The sequence below is a fragment of the Triturus cristatus genome, chromosome 7, assembly GCF_964204655.1.
Source record: "Triturus cristatus chromosome 7, aTriCri1.1, whole genome shotgun sequence".
NCBI lineage: Eukaryota > Metazoa > Chordata > Amphibia > Caudata > Salamandridae > Triturus > Triturus cristatus.
In genome coordinates, this window is record NC_140590.1 from 1,248,811,973 (window position 1) to 1,248,826,616 (window position 14,644).

Genomic DNA, 14,644 nt, shown 5'->3' on the forward strand with positions numbered 1-14,644 from the left:
TATATGATTCTTTACGCCATAATTCAATGGCATCTTTCTGTGACTGTCTGGCTTTCTTTTTCCATAATTCTTCTTCTACTCTCATGATGCAATCTGCATCCCAGGTCCCAGCTGCGGGCCACCTCTGGCTTTCTGGTAAAATCTTGGTGTAGTCCACCCATAAATCAAGGAATAATACGGCATCTAGGCCATGTTTATGATACATAAAGTACCCTGGAGTGTCTCTAGGTGGAATGGGAACTGCTTCTTCGAGTACCCCTTTTCTAGTTTTGATCTGTCTTAATTTTGAAAAGAACGGCATTTTTAGATCTGGTTACTTAATTTTGAACACACTTAATACAATAACCACAATAATGAACAATCATTCACACCACAATATGTAGAATGTATTAAAAACACTTAACATTTAACGAACAATGATAACTAATAGGAAACTAGTTACTGACATAATACTAACACTGGATATTAGATACTTAATTTTATATACAAGTCATACTAGATATACTGCTAAACAGTACAGATACACTGCTGAAACAGTGCAGACCGGATTTGTGTACCCAAACCCGTCTTGACCGGCACAAACTAATGTGCACGTTTAAATGCCTCCCCGGCAATGGTACTCACCGGGTAGCACGGAACGGAAGGCCTCGGAACGGAACTGAACTGGATCGGACTGGACTGGACTTGACTCGGAACTTCGGAACCTCGCAACCTGGCGGGCCTCTGTATACCTCGGATCTTGCTCTCTCAGCTAGGCTCTGGTCGGGATACTTCGCACTTCTCACCGCCTCGTCTGGGTGTTGATCGCAGCCTCAGTCACCCCCACCTGGCCGGAGGGAGATACAGGAAATCCTGCGGGTACGCGTAGTTGTCCGTTCAGCTGTGGCAGGAGACCGGGCCTGCAACGCACCTCCGGCGCGTGAGATGAGAAAGTGTCCCTGTTCGGGCGCCAATTCTGTGGTAAATATTTTAATTACCGATACTATTTTTGATACGGTTAAATCTGGAAAGAATAACTCAGTAAAATAAGAGGCAGAATCCGTGGTATTAGAGGTTTTAAAGGGCTTTATTCCTCTACAAAGGAATTACAGTTCGAACTGCAGGCATCATATTCCATCACCACGGGGGTTCAGGAAGGGAAGGCAATACTTTATTGACAGGTAATCATTTTTATAAGAAATGCATTACAGTGGAACAGATGCAGGAGGCGTAACAGTTGATAAGATAGATAAAAATATGCATACGTAACTAGAAAGGCGGACATATAGGCGTAACTTAGAAAACGTCATTATACATGATGTCACAAGTGGGTGGATCCATAAGAGAATCCTGCAATATCAGCAGAAATACTTGGCAGAGATGCGCGCGTAGCCGCATGACGTGTGATTGACGTGTGACTAGAGGGTGAAGGGGACTTGACATTTAGCTCTATATGTGGAGACAGAAGTCTGGGGGGTCAAGTCAACCTAATCCCAAATCATATCTAACATCTTGTGTTTAAAGAACTGTATTATCCAAAAGGAAAGGTCTCTCGGGCAGAATCTATTCTATACTGACTGTTAGTGCGTGTACTAGCGTCTACGTGTCTACATGAGATGCGTGGGGCATGGGCCTTCCATGGTAACAGGAGCTATGAATTACTTGCATGAAGACAGTGAGGCCGGGCCCTTTGCTCTGTAGCTGAAAGGATGTTTACCTAAACTGCTAGACAGGAATGTATTGGATGAGGAGCGAAGCAGATAACTTGAAGGCTGAATAGAGTCTTGGCAAGCAACAGGCTGAGCCGGGCACCGTTAGCCGGGCAGGGAGTAGGACAAAGTTCATGGATACAGATGCAAGCTCAGGCTGGAGCTTTCAGAGGCAGGAAAGCAGGAAAAGACTTGATGGCAGAATTCAGGGCCTACTCGCCTGAACTGTAAAATGGAATAAACGAGCCATATAAAGTCGGTGGCCTTTCATACTTAGGAATAGAATATCCGGCCCATTCATGGCGGATCTAAAAGAGGACATGTTGACGGTGGACGCACATGTGTTTGCGTCTTCATAACTGGAACTGGAGGGAACATACATGTACTTGTAGCATATACATGGAGCCGTTGGGGTCTAAGATAGGGGACATAACTGATCACAAAATTCATATTTCCTCACAAGAGCGGCCATTTCGTGCGGGAGTGTACTGCAAAACCCCGCCAACCCAGAGAGAGGACTTCGTCAGTTCTCCCGATTACCCGAGGAGACGGGTTGGGAAACGGGACCTCCCAGTAGTGAACGGGGTCTGTCTACTGGGACTGTTGGCAGAGAAAAAACAGACCCCAACCCTTTGTGCCAACCACCATCACATGGGCTTGCCGGTTGTCTTGCACTCATCGATAGGTCCATCATGGCACGTCGTCGCCTTGATTGACTCAGGAGCAACCGGAAACTTCATCGATGCCCAGTACATGACGGGCCTGGGCATGCAAAAACGAACCAAAAGCAAGCCCGAAACGGTGAAAGCAGTGGACGGCACGGATTTGACCTCAGGACTAATCCGATACCAAACCGAGGATCTGGTAATGGTGCTGGAAAATCAGCACACAGAGACTATCGCCTTTGACAACATCGATGCTCCTCAGTTTCGGCTCATATTGGGCCTTCCCTGGCTGATACAGCACAATCCCCTGATCCATTGGGCAACTGGCAAAACCGTTTTGGACTCGGTTCATTGTATTCGCTATTGCTACCCCTCGGAGAAGAAAACCATATCGAGGGAGGTCCAGGCTTGTACTCTGCCACGGGATGGAATGGGAATAATTACACACAAGACAGTACCCAAGGAATATTCAGACCTGGCTCCCGTATTTGACGAACAAGGTGCCAACACCCTACCTCCACATCGTCACTTCGACTGCCGCATTGATTTAATACCGGGGTCCACGCTTCCCTGCAGCCGTGTTTACTCCCTCACGGAGAAGGAAAACGAGCACCTTCGCGCCTATCTCAATCAGTACCTACAGAATGGGTTTATTCGCCACTCCAAATCTCCTGTCTCTTCCCCTCTCTTCTTCGTGGCGAAGAAAGAAGGCGATCTACGCACGTGTATTGACTTTCGGGCGATGAATGCCATAACCATTAAGAACAGGTATCCCTTACCGTTAATACCCGACCTGCTGGATCAAGTGAAAGACGCGGCCATCTATACTAAGCTGGATCTACGAGGGGCCTACCATCTTGTCAGATTCCGTGAAGGGGATGAGTGGAAAATCGCCTTCCGAACACGGTATGGACTGTTCGAGTATCGGGTCATGCCCTTCGGACTCTGCAACGCCCCAGCCGCCTTTCAATATTTCATTGATGAGGTGCTAAGGGAATTCATTGACAAATGCTGCATCGTGTATATCGATGATATACTGATTTACTCCGCAGACATGAAGGAGCACCTTCAACATGTACGGGCGATACTCCAGCAACTACAGCAACATGGGCTGTATGTGAAGCTAGAAAAGAGCGTATTTCACACCACAACCGTGGAATTCCTGGGACACATCCTAACACCAGAAGGCGTACAAATGGATTCCAGAAAAGTCGACGCCATATTACAGTGGCCATCCCCAAGCTCCGTGAAACAAGTCCAAAGGTTCCTTGGATTCGCAAACTACTATCGACGCTTTATTGCGGGCTTTTCCCGGATTGTTACCCCCATTACATGTTTGTTGCGAAAAGGGACACGTTTCCAATGGAACGCCGGAGCGGAACGGGCTTTCCAGGACCTAAAAAACAGGTTCACATCAGCTCCGATACTGAAGCACCCTGATCCCAACCGCCCCTTTATAGTGGAGGCTGATGCCTCACAGAACGCCGTAGCGGGTGTCTTATCACAAAAAGACAGCAAAACCAATCTGCTCCACCCAATAGCCTACTATTCCAGGAAACTACAACCAGCTGAATGTAATTACTCCATTGGAGATAGGGAGCTCTGGGCCATAAAAACCGCATTTGAAGAATGGCGACACTACCTGAAAGACGCTAAACACACGGTAACAATATTCACCGACCATAGAAACCTACGGTTCCTTCGATCAGCCAGAGCCTTAAAGGCGAGACAGCTACGATGGACGCTATTCTTCAATGAATACGATTTCCAGATCACCTACCGTCCCGGGAGGGAGAATGCCAAGGCTGACGCCTTGTCCAGACTAGAGGAAACCGAAGACCAGGCACCCACCACGGACCCAGTACCTGTCATTCCCAGTCGATGCTTCCAGGGGACGGTGACCTCATCCTTCTTCTTATCCCAGCTGCACCACGATTTACAACAAAAAAGACCAAAAGACTGGATCGGAGACGTCCAAGACCTTACAGAACAAGATGGATTCCTGTTGAAAGAAGGACGGTATTATTTACCTCTACCTACCCACCAACAACAAGCTCTAGTTCTATGCCACGATCACCCCCTCTCCGGTCATCCTGGATACCAGAAGACCAAAGACCTGCTGCAACGACAATTCTGGTGGCCTACCCTGAACCATGACACACAGGCCTACATAGATCGCTGCACCATCTGCACTCAAGGAAAGACGACCTCACAACCCATAGTAGGGCTGTTACGTCCCATTCCTGTTCCCCCCTGCCCGTGGCACACGGTCTCGATGGACTTCGTAGTGGAACTTCCTAAAACCACTATGGGATACACGACTATCCTAACTATCGTGGACCATCTAACAAAAATGGCACATTTCGTACCACTACAACGCCTACCCTCAGCTGCGGAATTGGCAACCATTTTTATGCAGAACGTGGTACGACTACATGGAATCCCTTCAGTACTGATAACAGACCGTGGAACTCAGTTCGTGTCCAGGTTCTGGACGAAAATCTGCTCTCTTTTGCACATGGAAGCCCGTTTGTCATCCTCCTATCATCCCCAAACGGATGGACAGGCAGAGCGAACAAATCGTACCATGGAACAATACCTCCGTTGCTTGCTACTTTCCTTTGAAACAGAATGGTCCAACGTGTTGTGGATGGTGGAATACGCCTATAACAACAACAAACACGCTGACATTGGGGTATCTCCGTTCTATTGTCTCCAAGGGTACCATCCCAGAACGACCCCCTGGGAAGAGGCACAAACCTGTGGAATTCCTACCATACAGGAGCATCATGCCTTCCTCCGTACCATATGACAGCAAGCCCGATTCGAGTTAGCCAAAGCCAAAGAAACGTACAAACAACAGGCAGATAAACACAGATAAACCGAACCCACCTACGTAGCGGGGGATAGGGTGTGGGTGTCTATCAAGAACCTTAACACGCGGGGGCCTAAGAAACTATTGCCCCGATACATAGGTCCCTATCCCATAACACGGGTTATCAACCCGGTGGCCATGAGGCTATCACTGCCTTCTCACATGAAAGTCCATCCCGTCTTTCATGTCTCTCTCTTACGTCCTGCCCATCCTGACTGCTTGATAGCGGAGCCCCCTCCTCCGGTTCCTGTGGATGACCACGTGGAATACGAGGTGCGGGCCATCCTTGACTCCCGTAGAACAAAGGGGAAACTCTTTTACCTGGTGGATTGGAAGGGATATGGTCCTAAAGAACGCTCCTGGGAGCCCCTTTCGCATGTCCGTAACGCACCTGCCTTAGTTCGTGCCTTCCATGCTCGGCAACCCCTTAAACCCCGTCCTGTTATCCCTCTTTGAAACACGGGTTGGGCTATTTTAGGGGTGGGTGCTGTCATGATCTCGCCCGCTTCCTCGCTCCCGACGAACGGAAGCGAGGCTTTCCCACCAGTACGAGACTCCTCCCCCCTACAGGCTCCAAACAGGGTAGCGGTCGACTCAGCTGATGTCATTGGCCGGCCAGCACTTCTGGCGGATTGCGTATTTGAATCCCAAAGACGCCCACACCAGCGCTTCGGATTCCTTCCACGGAGCTTCGCTGGATACGCAGGAGCGTAGCGAAGGCTCTAACCGCAACCAGACCCTCCGTCTGGACCGCGCAAGGGTGCCTACAGCTGCTGCTAACGGGACTCGTGTAGAGTCTCTCTCTCCTTTGTCCTACACTCACAGCGCAGGAGCGCTGTCATCCCTGGTTTTTCCGCGACTCGTGCGACGGCACGGAGTCGTACTCACCTTGCCCCTCAGCGCAGGAGCGCTTTCACCCTTGGCCATTCCGCGACTCGTGCGACGGCACGTAGTCGCGCTCACCTTGCCCCTCTTCCTCAGCGCAGGAGCGCTTCCACCCTTGGTCACTCACGACTCGTGCGACGGCACGGAGTCGTACTCACCTTGCCCCTCCTTCACAGCGCAGGAGCGCTTCCACCACTGACCATTCCGCGACTCACCGCACCCATATTGACCTTGTGAAACAGTGCTGGAGCGTATGTTTCTGTCACGCTGAAGCCTTCTCTCGCTTCAAACGCTGGAGTGCTTGACGCCTTGCCTCATCCTCCCTGCGCAGGAGCACCACCTTTCAGGTAACAATTGCAGAGAGTGATAGTGAGTGTTGCTAGTGACTGCGTACCAGTGCATGTGTCTCTTCCTCTTCATTGGCACAGCGATTACCCCTATCCTCTCTGTCGTCATTAGGTGAGATCAGCGCCAGACCCAAGACCCCAAAAACCCCGGGAGGTGCCCCAGCACGACACATCACCCTCACCTGCTTCCTGGCAGCCTCCCCCAGTTCCCTCTTTGGCCTGGTTAGTGTACTCGGTCCTTCCAGGAGGAAAAGGGTCCAGGAGGGGGTTGTCCTTGTCATCCCTGTGGGATCTCTCCACAACGGTAAGGTAAGAATTGTGGGGACCGGACAGACAGAGGACAAGCACAACCCCACAAGCACCCCAGATGACCAGTCCGGGACCTTGGGGACAGGGAAGGGCAAGGACAAGAAGAAGAGGAAGACAAAGTTCAGTTTGCAGGTGAACAGGATCATAGTCACGGAAATGATGGAACACTATCAACAACTGTTCATCACCTCCAACGTGTCATTGGGCACCAAAACTGGAATATGGCGGGACACCGTGGACAAGGTAAATGCCGTCGGAGAGCACAAAAGGACAATGGAAGAGGTCAAGAGGCGATAGAATTACATCAAGCGGAAGACCAAGGAGAAACTCGCAGCCAACCAGAAGGCAGCAATGCTGACTGGAGGTGGGGGCCCAGCGCCACAGCTCGTGCTGGATGACATTGAGGAGCTGGTGTCGACAGTCATCAGTGTGGATACTGTGGCCGGAATCGGGGGACCGGACACTGCTCTACAGCACACAACACAACCGCAACAGGGTGAGTGACCACCAGGTACTGGGGGGACGGGTGGAAACGGCCACAATGGCACACATGCACAATCAAGCAGAGCACAGTGCACACCCCCAGTGACTCTGGGTCATCACCCAGATCTATAGACTGTTACAATGTGCAATGCCATGCTGTCTGAATGTCAACATGTCTCATGCGGCTACATACATGTGGACACATTGCAATACACCATTTCCCCTTCACATTGCAGGTCCACTGTCAACACCCCCTGCAGATCAGTCCCAGCCACTCTTCACTGATGATGACAACCCCAGCATTGACGCACAAGCCCTCCTAGACATCATTGACATCATCCACGACTCACCTCCAGGATCAGGGCTGACCAGCTGCATCGGGGAGACCTCACCCACCGCCCAAAACACCCAGCAGGATGCCCCCATGGCCCCGGCAGTCTCCCAAGACCCAGGAACAATACACAGCCTTCCAACGCCGTGTGCTGGAGGCCCAGAGGGAGATGGCTGAGCAGGTGCGGGTGGGGTTCGACCTCATGGCCACCAAACTGAACGCCATCCATGGGTCTCTAGGCCTGCTCCATGGTCTCCAAAAAGCCCTGACTGACATCGCTGGAGTCCTGATGCAGAGAGAAGAACACCTGTCTGCTCGGAGGGGCACCAGCGATACCAGCCGTGAGCTGGCACACATGCAGAGGCTCATGGAGGACATGGTGCGGATGGAGGCGGAAAGGATGGCAGCCACCGCTGCACATCAGCGAAATGTAGCTGGGATCTACCATGCTCTGCAGATCCTCATCATGGCATTGCTGCCACAAGGTGTGGTTCAGATGAATGCTGCTGCCCCCACACCATCCACATCTCAGCCCCCTGGTGTGCCATTGCCTCACAGTGCGGCAGACGTATCCACTCCGGCACCTGATGTGTCAGTGGCACACAGTGCCTCAGCTGGTACTGCAACACCCACAGGTGGGGCAGATGACACATCTGGGGACGAGGACGTGGATGGGGTTGTGATCAGGAGGCACTGGCATTCATTTCCGCCACCTGGCCTGTTTCTGCTTGGTGCCGCACATGGCCTTATGACTTTCCACTGACCCCCAATAAACTCCGATGCACTCACCTTGGACAGCGCCATGGACTGCCATATCCTGTTTGATGACCAATGACATGGTGACCAGACTGCGGACTGTACCCTTCCTCTTCCGCAGTACTTGTCATCCCCGGATGGACTCTGGCTGGCCCCCCACGGGCCCATATTGGGTAGTGTGCTCGGCATTGCCCTGTACCGCTCCAGCTGCAGAACTGCACTGGATGTGCAATAAACATTCAGTGACGCACTGCTGTGTCATGTCTTACATCATTCATGTATGAATGTGTGGATGAATGTAGAGACAGTGATTTCCCTTGCGTCAATGATGCTCATCCTTTGGGATGCCAGTGAGAGGGTGCTACATTGCATATTGTGTACAGGGTCCCGTGAACACTACAACAGGGACACACGCATCATTCACTTCCATGTCTGGACATGAACTGAACCACGCCTAGAACCCAAGAGCCATTGTTGCAAGCCCTGCGCTGGTCCGGCATATGGCAGGTCAGACCCACTCCGCTTACGCTCCAAGGGGGGGGGTCCTCATTGCTACCCATCGCAGGCATACTCGCTGGTGGTGTGCAGGTCACTGGTCTAGCTGTTGGCATGTCACAGCCACTCCCTGAGGGCAAGTTTGCACGCACACCACACTCATCCGGCACAGGCGTCACAGGCCATGTGACTCCACCAACATAAGGGGCCGATGGCGTCACATTCCCCTCTGCTGGTGGTGACTGGATGACGGACGCTGCACAGTTCTCAATCATAAAGGGCCCATGAGTTGTTGCGCACAGGGTTAGTGGCATCCGAGGCCTTGTGGCCGTCAAGGGCCAACCACCATGTGGAGCTGACTGGGGTTGCACAGGGTTACTGGCCCCCGAGGCCTTGCGGCCGTCACGGGCCTACCACCATGTGGCACTGACTGGAGTTGCACAGGGTTAGTGGCACCCGGAGCATTGCAGCCAGCTAAGGCACCCCGCCACGGGACATTGACATTGGGTGCACTGAGTTAGTGGCACCTCAAGCTGCTGAGTGGGTGTGCAGCCTGCGATGATGCTCCGTCCCGGTGGTCCGGACCGCTCAGGTTTTGTGTGCCCTGCTGGACCGCAGTTTAGGCCAGAGCAGCGGGCAGCACAGGTCTATCGCCACGTGGCGTTACTTCCGGGATCCCAGAGTTAGTGGCACCCATTGGGCTGAGCGGGGATGCAGCCTGCGATGATGCTGGGTGCACTGGTATGTCCTCTGCCATGGAGTAATCAAGACCCAGCACCAAACATGAGACCTGGTGGCTTGCAGAGCGGGGCTGCATGGTGTGAAGGATGCTATGTCCATGGGCCCCGGGCTTGTGGCTTGCAGCGGCACGTGGTGGGACCTCCTGTCTGCACGCTGGTGGGGGAAGGTGAGCAGTGAGGCATGGGTGTGCATGGGCGGGCAGGCAATGTTGTCTTGTGAAATTGTGTGTACTGTGCCAATCATGTATTTGGACTCTGTTTCAGATGACGGCTCTGTCTCAGATGTGTGACCTGGTGTACTGCTATATGTACCGGCAAGTGGTTGTAGACACACCGGTGGCAGCAGGTGAGCACTGTGGGCTGGGTGCGCAGGGGCAGCACTCTTTCTCTCTTTTCTCCTCTCTTCTCTCTCTCTCACCCCCTCTCTTCTTCTCTCTCTCTCCCCCTCTCTTCTCTCTCTCTCTCTTCTCTCGCTCTCTCTTCTTCTCTCTCTCTCCCTCTCTCTTCTCTCTCTCTCTCCCCCTCTCTTCTTCTCTCTCTCCCCCTCTCTTCTTTTCTCTCTCTCTCCCCCTCTCTTCTCTCTCTCTCTCCCCCTTTCTTCTTCTCTCTCTCGCCCCCTCTCTTCTCCCTCTCTCTCTCTCCCCTCTCTTCTTCTCTCTCTCGCCCCCTCTCTTCTCCCTCTCTCTCTCTCTCCCCTCTCTTCTCTCTCTCTCTCTCTCTCCCCTCTCTTCTTCTTTCTCTCTCTCCCCCTCTTCTCTCTCTCTCTCCCCCTCTCTTCTTCTCTCTCTCTCCCCCTCTCTTCTCTCTCTCTCTCCCCCTCTCTTCTTATGTCTCTCTCTCCCTCTCTTCTTCTCTCTCTCTCTCCCCCTCTCTTCTTCTTCTCTCTCTCTCCCCCTCTTTTCTTCTCTCTCCCCCTTTCTTCTTCTCTCTCTCTCCCCCTCTCTTCTCTCTCTCTCTCTCCCCCCCTCTCCTTCTCTCTCTCTCTCTGTTCTTTGATGTGCGCAGGACACACCTTCTCATCATGATTTTTGTCTTGCAGGCTGTGACCTACGGATTGTCCCGAGTGGAGCCACCATGTGTCTTCATTTCCTTTCAGTGTTCATTTTAATAAAGTTTCATTTGTTGCTTCGAAAGTGAATGTGTGATGCTCATTTTTGTGACGACACGTGTGTGTCACCAGTTGTGATTGTGCAACATCAAGCGGATGATTTTGTACATGTTTAGGTGTAGCTGATGTGGCATATCTTAGGTCGGGGGCGTGCCGGGGAGGGAGGGTTCTGGGGGTGGTGGCGGCGGGTGTTGTGGCCCTCTTGGGTGTCCGGGCCACATGACCAGTGGCTCCATGGCATCTGTTTCCCTTTTGATGTGGCTGTGGGCTGTGCTCCCTTTTGTGGTCCGACTTTGCACCAGGTCAGAGCAGGTGTTATTTTCCTGTTGCTAAAGCGCCTTATCGCCTCTTTTGTGTTCTTATTGCAGTTCTGGCTATTTGTTGTGAATGTTGTGGGGTGATGTTGTCGCGGCTTTTGCCACTGGAACGCCTACTCTGCATCTCATTAGCGATAGTTGCGGGGGTCATCTGTGGCGATGTTTTTAGCGGCTGCTAGCGTGGGTAAACTGGTGCTGTGGGCTGTTAACACCAGCTTGTGATTGGGGCGATGAGTTTATTGCAACTTTGGCTGTGATAAAGTGCCGTTGACTCAGAAATAGGTCCTTGTGAATATCCCCCTGAGTGTTTTATCTGTCGCTCTTATGGCTTGTTGCAGAATAAAGTTTGAATAATAGTATGTAACTCCTAATTCAAGCAAATTAACAACTACAACTTTTCCTCTTTCTGCTGAAAATGTTTACTTTAATAGTTTCCTATTGTTGCCATGTTTTGCACGCCTGAAATAGATATGATGTAAAATGTTATGTTTGAAAATTATGTGATATGTAAAACTACAACAGTTACATCAAACTTCATACACTGTTTAGGTGGATTGAGGGAAATGAAAATTTGAGTTTCTTTTCAGAATTCAGACATTCTTTCAATCAAAAACAACAGGGTAAATATAAATACCACATATAAATGCATTTCTTTAGATCCTTCCAAAATCAAAAACAATACTGTACTAGAAAATCAGATAACCTTTTGAAGTTTATTGGTTGTGTCAGTGATTTTAAATTAAAAACTGGCACTGAGCAGTGAAATTATTTTCAAAGGATAATGCAAATAGAAATACATCCGATGCATATTTATCATGTCAAAATTCATTTCTCGACACAGGAAAGCAATAATACAAATAATGCTTTAAAATTATTTTTAAGTTAGAGGGACTACAGTTTATGATGCTTGATGTAGGCCATTTTACAAATTTACATTTTGCTCAAATTTGAACAAAATCGAGAAATATTTGAATTCACCTAAAATAATTGTTAGGTTGACTTAGCCATATAGGCATCTCAGACATTCATACCTCAGGAAGAATTTCTGACCTACTAGTTAACAGTCAACAAAGCAATGCAGTTTCACAAACTAGATATGACACATTATAGCATTTCAAATAACAGATATATATAACCAGAAAGATGCTAACAGTTCAAATCCATCTGCATTTTAATAGTTTCTGCAAAATATTCTATAAAAAATTAATTGTGAAGCAAATATCACACAGTGCTAAACACTATAATATATGTCCTGTAAAATTTGTCATATTTAAAATTACGTTTCACATACAACCGCTCATAAATGACTTCTCATCTGCTAGCTGTTAACAAAGTGGTGGAAAGCGGAGCAGCGGGTAGCGCTTAGAAATAGTTTGTTGCAGTGTTGTGTTCCTCTATGCGTGTATTACTGACTTTTTTCAGTTCATCATTTCAGTAAAGTTCATATTCGTTTCATTCTGTGTTATACTCACTTCAATGAGGTTCCTATTCCATCACTGTAACATATTGTGCTGTGTGTTCATGTTCATAACACTGACTTCTGCTTAATGGGCACTGCTTGAAGATAGGTGACATTTTCTCGAAAACAAGAAAGTTTTCAAACATATGGGGCCAACCAGTGCTTTTTCAAGGGGCACCCAACTTGCCAAAGACCTCCTCTGATATGGTTGTCTTCTGAGCAACCATTCTCCTTCAAGATATCCATTATAAAATTTCCGAGTTGTCCAAATCTATGGAAGACAAGATCTCGCTTACCACCCCAAACTGTTATTATTCTAGCCGATCACCCATATTTTTGTGATTTCACATTTTCTAAGGTGAGTAAATGTGGTTTCATGCACCACTTGTCTCTTTATACATCTGTAAAGGAAACTGGAGCCTTCCCTTTCCGGATAAAACAGGTAATTTCCTTAGAGGTGTCGCTGGTTGTATTTGTAAATGAAAAAAGGTTTAATGCATTATGAAAATAACAAAGAGTTCAGAAAAAGGGTCAAATTGAGCAATTAATTTCAACATTCCACAAGGACAGCACAATATCCCAGTGAGTATAAAGAGATCCCTTAGAATATGCAAAGTTACAACCATACTCATAAAGCCTAAGGTTTATTATATTCATAGCATGTTATATGTCAGTCACCTTGCTCGCCTTATGTTATATGTTTGTAACCAGGCTCGTTGTAGCATAATGACTAATCTATGTGATGCTGCATCTCATTGCAACCAATTTACTCACACTCTGCAGAAGACTCGGCATTATATTGTGTCCTTGAAATCAGGAAGTAAGGCACCTTAATAAACCATAATTTGTTTTAGTAATATTTTGGGGTTTTTCCGGGCAATTTCCGGACCGCAGACAGATCTCCTCGCACACACCAATTCTACTTGACACTTCGGGGCCTCCCAGCCACCTATGACAAGAAGACCAAGGCTTGGTATCGGCAGGTGGTAAACACGTATGGAACCCATTACATCACCCAGGTGAACCTGGGGGGCAAGATCCGAGATGTGACAGCGATCAAGACTTGCGAGTCCAGTGTGGATGGATCATCTGTGGATGAAGTGAAAGACTGCCTGAACCTGGAGGCCTCAGCCAATGTAGGAGGAAAAGGAAACGCTAAAGCAGCGGTGAGCGCTTGTGAAGAGCTGAAGAAGAGTAAGAACTTCAAGGGCAGCTTTCACGAGACCTACAACGAGCGGCAGACAGAAATTGTGGGTGGCCACCTTAGCGCTGACCTACTTTTTTCCGATGGGCAGGATCCAGGACCCTTCAATGACTGGATAGAAAGTCTCAAGGTCACCCCAGGAATCCTTTCCTTCTCCCTACAGCCCATTCACCAGCTTATCAGGAGAAGTGGCCCCCAGAAAGAGAACCTGAAGTTGGCCATCAGGGACTATGTGCTGGAGAAGACCTTCTGGAAGAACTGTTCCAACACATGTCCCTCGGGGGCCCAACCTAGCAAGAGAGACTCATGCTCATGTTTTTGCTGGGGTGGACATGGGGTCAACATCATGTGCTGCTCTACCAGTCGGGGACTCGCCAAAATGACAGTGGAAATTCTATACGCCACCGGACTCTGTGGAGATTACTTCACAAATACAGATGCCTATGTAAAGTTAAAATTCGAAGCCAAAGAGTTGAGAACAAGCACAGTGGAGAACAATGACAACCCCTCCTGGAAAGGTCCCTTTGATTTTGTCATGGTGCACTTAAACGAGGCCAGCACCCTTCTCTTAGAAGTGTGGGACGAGGACAATCGATATGATGACGACCGCCTGGGTTCATGCAGCAGGCAGTTGGCATCTGGGACCTACGAGGATATCTGATACCTGAACCACGGCAGCCTGATTTTCAATTACACGCTGGTCTGTGGCCCATCTCTTGGGGGTCCAAAGTGCCTGGGTTATGTCCATTCTCCAGAGTGAACGCTCCACAGGCGACATCTTTAGTGAAAGAGACCTACTGGTTGGAATACAGTGACCTACTGGTTGGAATTCAGTAATATGAACTGGGCATGGAACCATAGAAATGAACCAAAGTGGAAAACAGGATATTAGGGTGTGCTGGAGGAAATGTGCACATAGACTAACTAAAGGCAATGTCTACCAGGCCCTATTTATGGACATACCCTAATAGGCTTGCTCCCC

At 49.4% G+C, this 14,644-nt stretch overlaps 1 pseudogene; it reads left to right on the plus strand.

The window, feature by feature from the left end:
* Positions 1–14,422, plus strand: part of LOC146811723 (perforin-1-like) — a 71,296-nt pseudogene extending 56,874 nt beyond the window's left edge.
* The last annotated feature ends 222 nt before the right edge of the window (positions 14,423–14,644 follow it).